Raw genomic sequence first — 15,359 nt, 5'->3', positions numbered from 1 at the left:
TCAAATTCACGGAACAATCCAGATGACGTATTTATTCCTTAATCGAGTGACTTGAGATTATGATTTTTCCCTTGAGTGAGTTCTTGCAAAATGGGGTGTCTACAACCTTTAAGCTTCGCGGAACACTTTTTTTTTGCAAGCAACGTCATGCTCTCTGTGTGATCAAGTAGGCTTCAAGCGCATGGTTCACCAGCGGGTTGTCAATTTTATTACCTGCTTAACGGTTCTAGCGTTATGCACACCCAAATCCAATGCCTTAATGTTCATTTATTTTCATGGTAACACTCATGTATGTTGATAACATTTTGGTTACTAGCAAGACAGTTATTTAAAATGGGTAAATACTACTTATTGCACACAAACTGAGGTATACTTTTTGAACTGAAATCGTGACTTGAAATTACAATTTTAATACAAATGTGTGTTTACATTTGTATGCAATATTTGTATGCAATAATTGAGTTCAGGATTTTCTCTCAAGGATCTTAAACCGTTACTTTCTTGGGATCAATTGAAGCTACCCCTACTACTGGAAACCTCATCTCTCTCTCAAAAACATTACATTGATCTATGATGTTCTTTGATTTATGGAATGGATAACTCTTGTTCAGACTCTGATCTCAGCCTCTAATTAGTTTTCCAAAACTGATGATAAATTGCTTGCTAATTTTTCATTTGATCGTCATATTGTCGATACTTTTTATATTTTACTCATATAAGGTTAGATATCGCATTTGTTAAAGAAAAGTGTACCATTTTATGCATATTCATTACAAAGATGAAAGATCATAAGAGTGTTATCAAACATAATTTATGTGGCCAAAAACACATTATCCATTATAGTCTCTCCAACTCAAAGCAGTCTCCTATGCAATTCATGACTTTTAAGTCCTGGATTATGCTGGGTGTGTTGATAATTGACGATCCATTGGTGGTTTTGCCATTTTTCTTGGCAACAACCTCATCTCTTGTTCCTTCTAAAAGAAATGGACAGTAGATTGTTCTTCAACTAAATCCGAGTACAAAACCCTTGTTATATTGCTGTTGTTGAACTCGATTTATTAGTTAAAACTTAGGGTTTCACTTCCAACAATGCTCCTTTTCTCTTGTGAGATGACGTTGGAGCCACATATCTCATTGTCATTCTGCTTTCACACTAGAATTGAAATTGATTATCATTTGCTTGTGACAAGATTGCTCGTAAGTAGTGATGAAGCTAGAAATTTTTTTTAAGGGTCCAAGTTATATATATCAAAATAAATTAAGTAATATAAGTTTTTTTTTTTTTTTTTGAGAAAGTAAGTAATATAAGCTAACATATGTTATAGTTATTTTCTCATATATATCTATACTATATATAAGAGGATTCCCCTCTTTAAACTGAACTTTTATGTGGTTTAAAATACTCTCATTAATGAAGGTTAACTTCTCTTAAAAATATGGTCATAAATGTTAAAAAATAAATTTCATTTTAAATTAAAAAGAGAACTACTAAAAATTAGGATTTTTTCCCCCACACGTTCATCTTTTTATTCCCTAAAATTTATCATTTTTTATTCTTTTTTCATCCGAATAAAAGTAAAACACCCCAATTTATTATTAAAAAAAAAAAAATCTCCTAAAATTTAGCCTTCTTGCCCCCATGTTCATCTTATTTTTCTTACCCAAACTTTTTTCTATATCATTACACTACTTTCAAACACACATTCGAAAAAAGAAATTACTTATTTCTAAAATTTATCCTTTTTATTTGTTTGAAAAAAAATATATATATATATATATATTTTTTTTTTCAAATTATATAGATGCAATTTTTTAAAATCCTGCAGGATGCCCCCCTCCATCTGCCCCTGCCCCTTAGAATCTGTAAGTACATTTTATTTATTTTTGGTAAACAGAGGTACATTTTATTTCTAGTTACAAAAGTCTTCGTTGTAGTCATTTTTTTTCTTTCTCCGAGACAAGTTGAAGCTCTCTTTCGATAGATTTCAACTTGAGGGGACATATCAGATAATGTTGTATTTGAATTTGTATTTTAAGTATGTATTTTGAATTTTCAATTTGTTGCAGTGTATAAATATAATAGCCCTCTTAATCTCGAATTAAAGTGAGAGACTATGGGTCCGTTTGAATAGCACTTATTGTTGCTGAAAGTTGATAAAAACTGATTGTTGCTGAAAACACTGTAGCAAAATAATTTTTAAATGTGTGAATAGTATTGTGGGACCCACTTTTAATATTAAATATTTCATGAACAGTGCATGAACAGTGCGTGAACAGTGCACGCACAGTACACGCACAATGATTTTTGTCTCTCAAAAGTCAACAAAATCGGCAAAAAAAAAAAAAAAAAAAAACAGAAAACGCAACTCTACTTTCAGTAAGAAGAAGCGCTATCCAAACCTAGGCTATGTTACAATTATTCTAATCTAAGTCCAGCTCAAAATTACCTATACTTGGAAAAATGGTTTATACACCAAGCACATGAAATTATTGTCTCACTGATAGGTAGGTCTCACGAATGTGAGACCCACTTGTCAGTGTATAAGACCCACTTATCAGTGAGACAATAATTTCATTAGCCTGATGTATGAAGTACCATCTCCCTATTAGTTCGAACCCATTTGTTTTCACATGGAGGTGAAACAAAAAAGAGTTAGGTATGTGTGTGAAAATGTACCAAAAAGCACAAAGGAAATCCGGACTTGATTGAATAGCTCTTTCAAATGCATATGCTTGAATCATGGAAGAATACCGTACCCATCAACTTCAGATTTGAGGGACATGTTTGATTAATTTCTTTATAAGAAGGAGAATCTCATTCTAATGCATAATTTTCTTAGGAGAATTGTTGCATAATTTTAAAAAAAAAAAAAAAAAAAAACTTAAGAGAGACATTAAGTTGCTTCATGCAATGTTAGGTGCTGTTCGGATTTTGATGTTTCCATTACTCATCACCCAATTTTCATTACTCATCACTCAAAATTGGTGGGACTCATAGAGATGCAGTCTGTTTGGATTTGTTTTCAAGTTTTGTTTCCATCACTTAATTTTCACATTTTTGAGTAATGAGTTAGAAAAAAAGGAAAACAAGTTTTTTGTGTTTTTAAGTTATGGAAATTGAGTTATGATTGTATTTTTGTAAATACACACATATGAGGGACCCATGGTCAGAGCATGGTCACCTCAGGTGCTACTTTTCACAACCCCACCAACAGCTCCTTCACACCACAAATCCAACCCACACAAAACTATCCCACATCCAACCTCAGACCTCCTCATGCACACCCTCAGCCTAGCCACGCCTACTGAGCCCCACCTCAGCCAACCCGCACCACCCCGAGCTCAGACCATTCTTCACAACACCGCTGCAACAATCTTGCAGCTGTTGACCTCTTTCTCGAGAATTTCACCAAACTGAAGGTATATATCCACCACAAAACCCTCTTTGAACAAACATTAATGGGTCTTGTAAAATCTTCCTTCGTTGGGTGATGGTGGAGATCAGCACTGCAAGCAAGAACCTGGATTTCCTTCGCTGGTTTCGTTAAGGGTTTTGGGGGAATATGTGGGTTGTAGGGGAAAAATCAGTGAAAATGGCTTTCCTCCTAATGTGTTACGCGAGTAGGCTAATCGTGAGCCTGACATGGTGCTCAAGCTGTGGATCTCACAAAAAGTAAAATTTTTTGAGTTATCAAAAGTTGAAAACAAGGTGCCAAACATGTCACTTTAGGAAGTTGGGGTATTTTTAGTGATAAGTGATGAGTGAGAGGGTAGTCTACATCCAAACAAGACCTTACTCTCTTCAAGCCATCTAATCCCCAAAACTCTAATTATACACATTTTTCAAGCACTACATCTACAAATTTAGTGTCTTTTAGGTGCCTTCAATGTGCATATGAAGTTTTTTCTCAAAAAGAAAAAAGTGCCTATGAAGTTCAAGACGTGCCTACAAGTGCTCAAGAAGATCTACAAGTTTTGAAATCTCATCTTGACACATAGATCACTTAAGTTGATTAATCAAGAATCATGCAATTAAAGTCCAAATTTAGCTCAGTCAGTCATCCAAGCTTCTAAGGTTTTGTGACCCTAAAGTCAACATATAAAAGCAAACGTGTTGGACTTGACAACAAACTTTTGGAGAGCTGTGATCTGTATACCAAAAATTTAGGGTTAAACAAGTTCTTTGAAAGCATCACCCAGTGATAAAAGATTGAAGATTTGGCGTTCAAGTTGAAGTTGCTACAATTGAAACACAGTCAAGCTATTGTAAAGAATTTTTAAGACGATTCTTAAGGTCACAAGTGACTTTTTGTGACAAACAAAATCCACAATAGAATTGTCCAGGGACTTGGAGTTGCGTGTGGTCTTGTCAATAAGTATTATATGAGATAGTAATAGATTTAGGGTTAAGTCTCTTGTAAACACTTCAATTTTATAGAGTTGATCTGTTTCCTTGAGGCTTGGTGGTAAGCCCAAGAAGGGTTTTTCAATTGCTAGAGTATTTTCTTCATAATGATATTCATCATGTTATTCATTTTTACTGTTTTTTATTTTACAATATGGTTGTATGTTTGATTAACCAAAAACTATATTTTTAAGCATAATCGATCAATAAATCAAACTCAGCATTAAAATTGATTAATCAGTAACAACTAAGGTCTAAATTCCCCAACGATCTACAGCTACAATAAACGTAATCATTCTCAGTTCATAATACACTCTATAATCTACAACATACATCCACCCTCACAAAGCAACATGAACATAGAAAAGAACTTATTGGGATTATTTATGAGATTATATGTAATTAGTTATTTAGAAGATCTTCTAGTTCTTAGTGCTTAGTGAAGAATTTATGCATGTAAGTGCTTTCCTTATAATAACTTTGTGATCAAGTTCAATTAAGTTTGATTTATGTGTTTAGTTGTTAGCCACAGACGATCTGAATTCTATCTGCTATGAATTTAGTTTAGTGTTAGAATGATAATCTAGAATCTACAGCTACAATAAACGTAATCATTCTCAGTTCATAATACACTCTATAATCTACAACATACATCCACCCTCACAAAGCAACATGAACATAGAAAAGAACTTATTGGGATTATTTATGAGATTATATGTAATTAGTTATTTAGAAGATCTTCTAGTTCTTAGTGCTTAGTGAAGAATTTATGCATGTAAGTGCTTTCCTTATAATAACTTTGTGATCAAGTTCAATTAAGTTTGATTTATGTGTTTAGTTGTTAGCCACAGACGATCTGAATTCTATCTGCTATGAATTAGTTTAGTGTTAGAATGATAATCTAGGCTTTGATATGCTTTAGTTTACTTCAAATTAGTTTACTTAGAACTGTATTACTTCAAATTAGATTGCTTAGATTTAGATCACATCAAATTAGTTTACTTCAAATCAAAGTAACTGAAGATAACTTAGATATAGGTCTCAACACTTAGTTTTTCATCCATTTTCTTCACCATGTTTTTCATTTTTTATTGTTACTTTTATTTTGACAAAAGAGTCCGAATTTGGTAAGAATGAGGTGTAAAACTCATATTTTATATCATCCAATAAGAGATTGTCAGATATGTTTTTTACGTAAAACTTAATACATCCTATCACACATAATAACATCTTAATAAACTCACAGTTAAGTTGAATTTTCAAATGGGTATTAAAATTGGTCAAGTGTGGTTGTGTCTATTTTTTAATATTTAACATGATAATGTGACATGTTGGGATTGGAGGGGTAAAACTAGAGTTTTACACCACATTCTTGTTGTAATTTAATCTCTTGACAAAATAGTCGTCTTAATTTTTTTTTAATGGTTAATAGTCTTCTTAAATGAGGCGTTTCCGAGTCCTTTCTCTAATCCATGATGTTATATTCTAGTACTTCGAACCATAACTTCACCTCAAACCATTATATTGAGTTATCGACATTCAAGATTAAGAGAGACCAAACTTAATAAAATTGGTTTATGCTCTGGAAGAATATTTGAAACTTTAAAGAAAGCTTGTTAATTAACAACTGTTATTATATATTGAAGCGTAAATTTGAAAAAAAAAAAATCCCCTGATTCATATAAATTAATGCATTTTTATGATTTAAAAAACAGCATTTTTTTTCTTTCTAAATAATTTTCATTGTTATATTGATAAATTCATCATTGAAACTTTAATTTCTCTAACATTTTTACCCAAAACAAAGAAAAAAAAAAAAAAAAAACTCTGTAGAATATAATTTGGTGACTACTTTGATTAAAATAGAAATATAGGTTTCATAAGTAAAAATTAAATTAAGTTAATTACTTAAACAACTTAAAAAAGTTAATGGACTAAACTGGAATAATTTGTTAAAGATATTAACGAACCCAACTCCAACATAAGAATTGAGCTCAATCTTAAGCTTGAATTCTGATCAAGTTCAACAATAAAATAAATGAACCAATCTTAGCTAGACATCTCGTTTACATCCATATCATGAGAAAATTTCAAGATTTAACGCATAATATTTTTTATTTGATGGCAATACTTCTCTTGGTTGTCGGGGAACCTTGTAATTTCATCTACTGTTTTTTCCCAAAAAGATAATAATAATAATAATTAGATTTTGGTTTCATTTATTGTTTGATCAGTTTAGATAATTTTTTATTGACAGTCGTATATAGAAGTAGGGGGTAGGGGTGATCCTTATTTGAGAAGGAATGTTTTTCCACTATCATTTCATAGGGTATTTAACACCTTAACGCGAGAGAATCTTCATTAAGTGCCATTATTCTAACGTAGTAAATGAAGGGAGAGCAAATGCAGGAAAAAGAAATTCAGAATGGATTTAAAGGAGTATACAGGGTTTACTTTTCTTTTCTTTTCTTTTCTTTTTTTGAGAAAAATATATAGGGTTAACTAATAGTTCCATTGGTGAAAATAATAAAGAAATTCATAAAAATTAGTCAAGTTAAAAATTGAAGTTACTCCAGTATTTCATATAGGTTTTTTTTTTTTTTTTTTTTCATTGGTTTTCTTTTATTCCAGCTTCAATAATAATAATAATAATTAGATTTTGGTTTCATTTATTGTTTGATCAGTTTAGATAATTTTTTATTGACAGTCGTATATAGAAGTAGGGGGTAGGGGTGATCCTTATTTGAGAAGGAATGTTTTTTCCACTATCATTTCATAGGGTATTTAACACCTTAACGCGAGAGAATCTTCATTAAGTGCCATTATTCTAACGTAGTAAATGAAGGGAGAGCAAATGCAGGAAAAAGAAATTCAGAATGGATTTAAAGGAGTATACAGGGTTTACTTTTCTTTTTTTCTTTTTTTCTTTTTTTTGAGAAAAATATATAGGGTTAACTAATAGTTCCATTGGTGAAAATAATAAAGAAATTCATAAAAATTAGTCAAGTTAAAAATTGAAGTTACTCCAGTATTTCATATAGGTTTTTTTTTTTTTTTTCATTGGTTTTCTTTTATTCCAGCTTCATTTATCTCCTTCTTGTTGTCTCCCTTTCAGCCTTTCTCTTACAGTCTTTATTTTTTAATTTGTATTCTTTCCTAATTTCAATATTGGAAATTCATTTTATGCAATCAGGAGCTTATGTATGTTTTTTAAAATCTCACTTTTTTTCTAACTACAACTATATTTCATTTAAGTCTAAAAGAAACAATACTTCTTTTTTTTTTTTTAACATAATAAACCAATAAAATAAGGGTTATGTTAACAGATGTCCTTAGGAAAATTATTAATAAACTATATTAAGAAAGTTTTAATACCACTTTTATGGAAAATATAAAAAGCTGTCAAAAAATTAATAGCTTGATCATTTTCTCATAAAATGTTTCTAAAATAATTTATAAACCAATACTTTTAGAATATTCATTAATATTTCCTTAAAAATAAACTATCTCATGCGCATAGGATAATCTAATAAAATTGTATATATCACACTTTTAATTTCAATTAAACAGAGATGAAACCAAATTATGGTTGATTGTTATAATTTTTTTTTTCTTCTATTAAGTAGTATAAGATAGAGATTCATTGAATCATAAACCATTTATGTTAAAGGTAAACTCCAATGAATTGGTTTAATAGTTCTAATAGTTTGAAAAACAAAATCAACCAAAGATCAACAAAGTTGATTTATGGATATGAGAAATTTAATTTTCTTCTTTATTTGAATAAAATTTACCATGAAAGTATTTTCTTATAGTCTGATGTCAACAACTTCTAGGAATCTAAAACCTTCTTAGTAAAATTTAATTTTGGGTACAGAAAAGAAAGAGAGGAAAACAGTTGTGATGTTTTGTCATTGTCATTTTAAATAGACATGAAGATATAAAATTAAAATATTTATCTACGGAAAAAAACAAAGATTTCATTGTCAAATGGTAAAATTTAAAAGCAAAAATTTGATAGAAATATATATTAAGAACAATTCATGTTTTTGTTTTTACATAAAAGGTCACCCTGAGCGTGCGGGTATAGGATCGTACAGGGTGGGGTGAGGTTGTGGGGTTTGAAAAGTAGAGATAGGAAAAGCCAAAAATAATAAGGTAATGATGAAAGAATCGCATTAAAGGCAGACTTGTCTCGTGTCAAGTGTAATTTAAATGCCCATTTTGTCTTCTTCTCTGTGTGTTTGACTGTTACTGGTGGTAGCAGGTAACAGGTCGGTTGGTTAACCGGCAGCAGCAGGTAAAATACACTTAGGAAATGACAGAACCCAAAAACATTGAAAAGTGGGAGTGGGTACAGGCACACCTATTCTTATTTCATTATTTTTTGCTTTTGCTTTGGGTTTTATTCCTACTTTCTTAGTTCTTAAATGCCATTTTGCATAAGCTAATTTAGGAACCTTTGAATGGTAGTATTAAAAAAGTAATACTACTAATAAAACCCATTAAGTGAGTCAGTGCATTTTTTTTAATATTATTTTCTTTCTCTCATACTATAAAGCTATGTGTGTTAGGGTTATCACACTTACCAGTTTTCAGAGTGAGTGTGAAACTGAAACTCCCACCAAAACAAAAAAAAAAAAAAAAAAACAAAAAGAGTGAAGGAATTGAAAAGGGTTTTGTGTGTTGAGGGGAATGTTGGCTGGCTCGAGGCTTTAGAGTGAGTGTGAAACTGAAACTCCCACCAAAACAAAAAAAAAAAAAAAAAAACAAAAAGAGTGAAGGAATTGAAAAGGGTTTTGTGTGTTGAGGGGAATGTTGGCTGGCTCGAGGCTTTTCACTATGAGGTTCTAATGAAATAATGAACTCTTAAGGCTTCGGACCAGGCTTCATTCCCCTCAACCTTTTGAAGTATGTATCTATCTTTGCAGCTTCTTCAAGATTTGCTTATATAATTGTTGGTGAATAATATTTCATGTGAAGGTTAGGTTGAGAGGAATGTTGTCTGGCTCGAGGTCATGGAGCTAGGTTGATTTTTTATGACATTTTTTTTCCGGGGTAATTTAACTAGTATGTAGTACCGGAAAAAAAATGTTCATAATTTGAAACCCTAAATGATTCTCGGACCAGGCTTCATTCCCCCCAACCAACATTTGCTACAACCATTTTGATTTTCTCCTACTAAATTAAAGTGAGACCGGTCACTTTTCTGGTAAGGCTTTCTTTGATTCCTCATATAGATTTGTATATGTGTGCAGAGCAGGTTAGAAACCTTAGTATCCTTCTTTTACTTTCATGTTTTCTATAGATTTTACTATATATATATATATATATGTATGTATGTATGAATATATTATATGTTTTTACTAATGGTCTTTGAGTTGTTTCCTTAGATTCTTTCTTTTAAACTTCAAAATTGTTTAGAGATTTGTAACTCAAGCGACCCTCTTTACGGTTTTGACGTTCAGGTTAAAATCTTTCTCCCAAATATCAAACTATCAAAATAAATAAATAACCCTTCAAAATTATACATGTTCTAAGAGGTTGATTGTTGTTTCAGGTTTAATTCTCAGCTCATCTATCTTTGTCCAAGGTACAAGGATGTGACCAAGATGCAAGAAAGTTCTTCCTTTTCCTACAGTATTACATAAGATCTTAATTTGATGGAAGCAGTGGAGAAGTGTGAGTCTGTCTGTAAATTATAGATCCTTCCAACAAAATATAGTATCAGTGTTCCTTTGGATGAGCAGTATGGTGCAATAAAGCTGTTGATTCAGTTTATTTAATTTATGTACAACATTAATTTTGAAGTTCATCTATTGTTAGTTCAGCTATAAGTTTATCAGTTTAATTTTTAAGTCCAACTAAACCAATTGGGAGAAACAAAAAACTCTCTCTGCAAATTAGTTTAAGAAATAAAACTCTTATCTGTTACCTTTCTTTCATTTGTAGTTCATGTATTTCAATCTTCCACAACACACAAACAAAAGAGACACTGAGAATCAGTGTATCTATTCTATAATTAAAACTTTTAAATGGGATTTATTTAAGACCAGTCTAAACTTTATTTAATAGTAAGACTGATCTTAACTCAAAACCTAAGATGGATCGGTTTCTAATGTTCATTATTTCACGTGGACAAGATGGTATATGTACTGTAAGACCTGTTAGATGTGAAATTCTTGCCAGCAATAGCTAGCTACTGATCTAGGTCTAGGTCTTTCTAGGGTTTCGACAAAGCATCCCCCACAAATAGAGGATAATCTAGATATTAATTACCACTTTTCAATTCTCTCAGCTTTTCAAAATTAACCCTTTTTCCACAATGGTTAAAGCTATCCCCCACCAAAAACAAAAAATGATGAATATTAAGAAGGAAGAAGAAAAAAAAAGCATCTGAACCATGGATCAGCATTGTATCTGTACCAGCAGATGAATGAACAATTTCCCAGCACACACACACAGAGATGATGATATATATCGTACTCAAAGGGTAAGTTTGGTTGTCCATTTGAGATGTTAATTTTGCCATGATGATATTTTTCGTTAAAAGGTTGTTACTGAATTCAGTATGTTAGCACCGAAAGATGAAGATGATGTGAGGGTCCAGAAGTGTGAAACGTTACTGTTTAATTTATTATACCTTGTTTGTAGTGAGATCAGAGAGATGTGTACCTTAAATTTTAAACAAGTGCATTAGTTACAAAAGCTGCTGAAACATCTGGAACAGTGAATGAAAGAAGTAAAGGATGACACACACACACAGAGATGATGATATATATCGTACTCAAAGGGTAAGTTTGGTTGTCCATTTGAGATGTTAATTTTGCCATGATGATATTTTTCGTTAAAAGGTTGTTACTGAATTCAGTATGTTAGCACCGAAAGATGAAGATGATGTGAGGGTCCAGAAGTGTGAAACGTTACTGTTTAATTTATTATACCTTGTTTGTAGTGAGATCAGAGAGATGTGTACCTTAAATTTTAAACAAGTGCATTAGTTACAAAAGCTGCTGAAACATCTGGAACAGTGAATGAAAGAAGTAAAGGATGGCATAGATAGAGTAATAGAGAGATGTTGAAAGTTAACGAGAAAAGGAAAAAAGAAGCGAGAAATTCTCGCTTAATCATCCTCCAATATTGGCATTATCATCATGACAGACACAGATATACCTGCATATTGAAAGGCAAACAAAACCTGTAAAAGAGGATGAGAAGATTGATTGAGTATATGAGTATATGTGTGTGTTTGCATGTATTTGCGTTTGTGTATATGCATTTATAAGGCTTTTGAAGTTGTTGAAAAATCAGTTACTATCCTTGGAAAAGCTCGGATCAGCAGTGGCATTGGTATAGGCATTGTCATTGGCAGCTCTCTCTTCTTGTCTGACTTCTCTTTTAAGAAGTCATAGTACAGTACAGATTTTTTTTAGCCTTGAAAACCCAACATGAAGAAAAAGTTAGAGAGATAGAGAGAGAGTGAAACAATGACGACTATCTGACTTTTCTTGGGAAATGAAACGGAGAGCACAGACTCGCTCGGGTATCGATTCATGACAAACTTGTTGGTGTTTTAAAGAAAGAAGGAAACCATTACCTTTTTCTGTTGGCAGCCCTGTTGGCAGCCTCATCAAATATTTATTATCAATTCAACAACACCTAGCTTTGAGCTTTCTCTTTTATTTTCGTTCTATTTTATTATCTTCTCCCCCTTTTCTTTTGGGAGTTAAAAAACTGTTTTTTCGTCAGATTGGTGTAAAATCACTCTGTTCCTTTTAAGTTCGACGATCCATGCATGTCAAATTGTAATGATGTGATAGGAAATAGGTTGAGGTATGTGTTTTTTAACATAGTTTATAAGCATTACAACATAGCTCGACTTTAGTAAAAGTTAAGCAAATTCTCCACAACATGCCAATGGGTTAGCAAAATTAACAAAGCTTTGTTTTTGAGAGACACCTAGTCTAATTAGTGCATCAACGCATTGATTAACTTCCTGAGTGTGTGTTGGACTGTTGAGCTAGGGACAGTCCTCAAAAGGGTATTGCAATCATTAAGGAGGGGTTCCAACATAAAATGTGTTTAGAATAAGGTCAAAGTTCTTCTCTTCTTATCTTAGTTTTTTAAATAAACAATTTAACTTTTAGTTTTCTTAAAAATAAACTAGTTCTTAGTTTTTTGTCACACGTCTAATATAAAAATTGCTAAAAATTATATTTTTTGATAAACAGCAGGTAAATAAGCTACCAAAAACAATAGAGCACCCAAACTAGATTATGTTTCTGATTTGTTTTAGAGCCATGTTCGTCAATGTTAGATATTATTGTGTCAAATTGTACATGCAAATTAAATATGACAGCTCATTAGCTCTAAAATTAACTGTACAATATATATATATATATATATATTTGGATATTTTTAATCTAAAAAGAGTATACGGGCATAATGTGTGCTGTGCTCAAAAACAAAAGGTAAAAGAGAAACTAAAACTTAAAAAATTGTACTAAAAAAAGTAGAAACGGGAAGAGTAGTTGAGAGAATTTAAGACATGGAAGGAGAAAGAGAAACAAACCACGCATCCAAAAATCACGTCACAGGAAATTAAGCTAAGACTTTGGAAGTGGAGAGGGGTAATCAAAGTGTTTTTTTACTTGTCTGACTTCTCTTTTAAGAAGTCATAGTACAGTACAGATTTTTTTTAGCCTTGAAAACCCAACATGAAGAAAAAGTTAGAGAGATAGAGAGAGAGTGAAACAATGACGACTATCTGACTTTTCTTGGGAAATGAAACGGAGAGCACAGACTCGCTCGGGTATCGATTCATGACAAACTTGTTGGTGTTTTAAAGAAAGAAGGAAACCATTACCTTTTTCTGTTGGCAGCCCTGTTGGCAGCCTCATCAAATATTTATTATCAATTCAACAACACCTAGCTTTGAGCTTTCTCTTTTATTTTCGTTCTATTTTATTATCTTCTCCCCCTTTTCTTTTGGGAGTTAAAAAACTGTTTTTTCGTCAGATTGGTGTAAAATCACTCTGTTCCTTTTAAGTTCGACGATCCATGCATGTCAAATTGTAATGATGTGATAGGAAATAGGTTGAGGTATGTGTTTTTTAACATAGTTTATAAGCATTACAACATAGCTCGACTTTAGTAAAAGTTAAGCAAATTCTCCACAACATGCCAATGGGTTAGCAAAATTAACAAAGCTTTGTTTTGAGAGACACCTAGTCTAATTAGTGCATCAACGCATTGATTAACTTCCTGAGTGTGTGTTGGACTGTTGAGCTAGGGACAGTCCTCAAAAGGGTATTGCAATCATTAAGGAGGGGTTCCAACATAAAATGTGTTTAGAATAAGGTCAAAGTTCTTCTCTTCTTATCTTAGTTTTTTAAATAAACAATTTAACTTTTAGTTTTCTTAAAAATAAACTAGTTCTTAGTTTTTTGTCACACGTCTAATATAAAAATTGCTAAAAATTATATTTTTTGATAAACAGCAGGTAAATAAGCTACCAAAAACAATAGAGCACCCAAACTAGATTATGTTTCTGATTTGTTTTAGAGCCATGTTCGTCAATGTTAGATATTATTGTGTCAAATTGTACATGCAAATTAAATATGACAGCTCATTAGCTCTAAAATTAACTGTACATATATATATATATATATATATTTGGATATTTTTAATCTAAAAAGAGTATACGGGCATAATGTGTGCTGTGCTCAAAAACAAAAGGTAAAAGAGAAACTAAAACTTAAAAAATTGTACTAAAAAAAGTAGAAACGGGAAGAGTAGTTGAGAGAATTTAAGACATGGAAGGAGAAAGAGAAACAAACCACGCATCCAAAAATCACGTCACAGGAAATTAAGCTAAGACTTTGGAAGTGGAGAGGGGTAATCAAAGTGTTTTTTTTTATTTTTTTTTATTTTTTTGAAAAAAAACCTAAATAGCATTGTTACTTTTTGATAATTCTGTAGTTACATTAGGTGGTGAGAGATTTAAAGTTTCAATCCCTAAATATTTCCGTTAAAAATGTTATAAAGTATCAATTGAGAGTTCTTCCCAAACATTATTATTTGATTGATATTACTTATATAAATTCGATTCGGTTGATTTTTTCTTTCCAAAGCCATTAATAGTCTCCAAGTGTTTCATCAATATTTCCTTCCCAAAGTGCAGCACGTTTATGTCCTTTTATTCCAAAAAAGCATGCTACAAAATTGTAGATTATCATTCTTAAGCAATTCATCATTGAAAGCTAAAATAGCGTAGAACATTATAGCTTATTTAAACCCCCAATTTTAAATTACGGCTTAATTGCTTTTACTCTAACTTATCTAAGTGCGAAACAAGAGTAAATGATACACAATAACCAGAATTACCTTCTAAGCCATAACCACAAGCAAGCAATAATAAATATAAAACTTAAAGAGTAAAGGAAGAGAGATGCAAGCACAAGATAATATCGAGATGTGTTATCAAAGAGGAAACCAAAGTACTTGGCGAAAAACCTTTCCATAGCCCTCCAAGGAAAAATCGATCTACTAGTGAATAAAGTTGGAGTACACAAATATCAAAAAGACTCTCCAAGTCTAATCTACTCAATGTACTTGAACTTTTTAAGTTTCAGCTACCAACGGGCTTCACGGAGCCATGTCTTCACTAGTTATCCAAATCCCGCAATTAGCTCCAAATTGCATCCGCCAGTCAGTGACTTCTTTCAATGCTTTCCAATACACACTAAAACTTCTCCCAACACTCAGAATGGGTGAGATAAGTATTTTGGCTAAGAACTTCTCAAGGATGTGTAAATTGAGAGATAGGAAAAGAGACTAGAAGGATTTCTCTCTTGAGAATAAGTAGCTCTCTCTAACAAGGTGGGTGTGCTGTAGAAACTTCTCTAGGGTTTTCTTCTGAATAGTCTTCTTACAATTTTGTGGGTAATGA

General features: G+C 31.8%; 1 long non-coding RNA gene across 1 annotated transcript; it reads left to right on the top strand.

The window, feature by feature from the left end:
* Nucleotides 1-9,161: 9,161 nt before the first annotated feature.
* LOC112019021 (uncharacterized) lies at nt 9,162-10,259 on the top strand. Its single transcript, XR_002883643.2, has 2 exons — nt 9,162-9,876; nt 9,969-10,259. It is a non-coding gene; the product is annotated as an uncharacterized LOC112019021 (long non-coding RNA).
* The last annotated feature ends 5,100 nt before the right edge of the window (nt 10,260-15,359 follow it).

The sequence above is a fragment of the Quercus suber genome, unplaced genomic scaffold, assembly GCF_002906115.3.
Source record: "Quercus suber isolate HL8 unplaced genomic scaffold, Cork oak 2.0 scaffold_34, whole genome shotgun sequence".
Classification (NCBI taxonomy): domain Eukaryota; kingdom Viridiplantae; phylum Streptophyta; class Magnoliopsida; order Fagales; family Fagaceae; genus Quercus; species Quercus suber.
Note: the sequence above shows the minus strand (reverse complement) of the source record. Positions and strands in the feature narration are given on the sequence as shown.